Source organism: Eimeria mitis, genomic scaffold (assembly GCF_000499745.2).
Source record: "Eimeria mitis Houghton genomic scaffold, Emh_scaff710, whole genome shotgun sequence".
NCBI classification, from domain to species: Eukaryota; Apicomplexa; class Conoidasida; order Eucoccidiorida; family Eimeriidae; genus Eimeria; species Eimeria mitis.
Genome location: NW_013575166.1, coordinates 8,628 through 8,917, shown reverse-complemented (window position 1 = coordinate 8,917; position 290 = coordinate 8,628).

Genomic DNA, 290 nt, shown 5'->3' with positions numbered 1-290 from the left:
CCCTGCAGCACCAAACGTAAACCCTAAACCCTAAACCCTAAACCCTAAACCCTAGAAACACGAAAACACAGCTAAACCCTAAACCCTAACCTCGCCTCGGGGAGTTGAAAGAAAAAAATAAGGGTTTAGGGTTTAGCACAAGAACATTCAGCCGTTTCTAGGGTTTATTAGGGTTTATTAGGGTTTATTAGGGTTTATTAGGGTTTATTAGGGTTTAGCGTGTACTGTATACAGAGTGAAAACTCCCTTAATAAACACAATGCAAACCAGCGAAAAAAACGAGGGTTTAC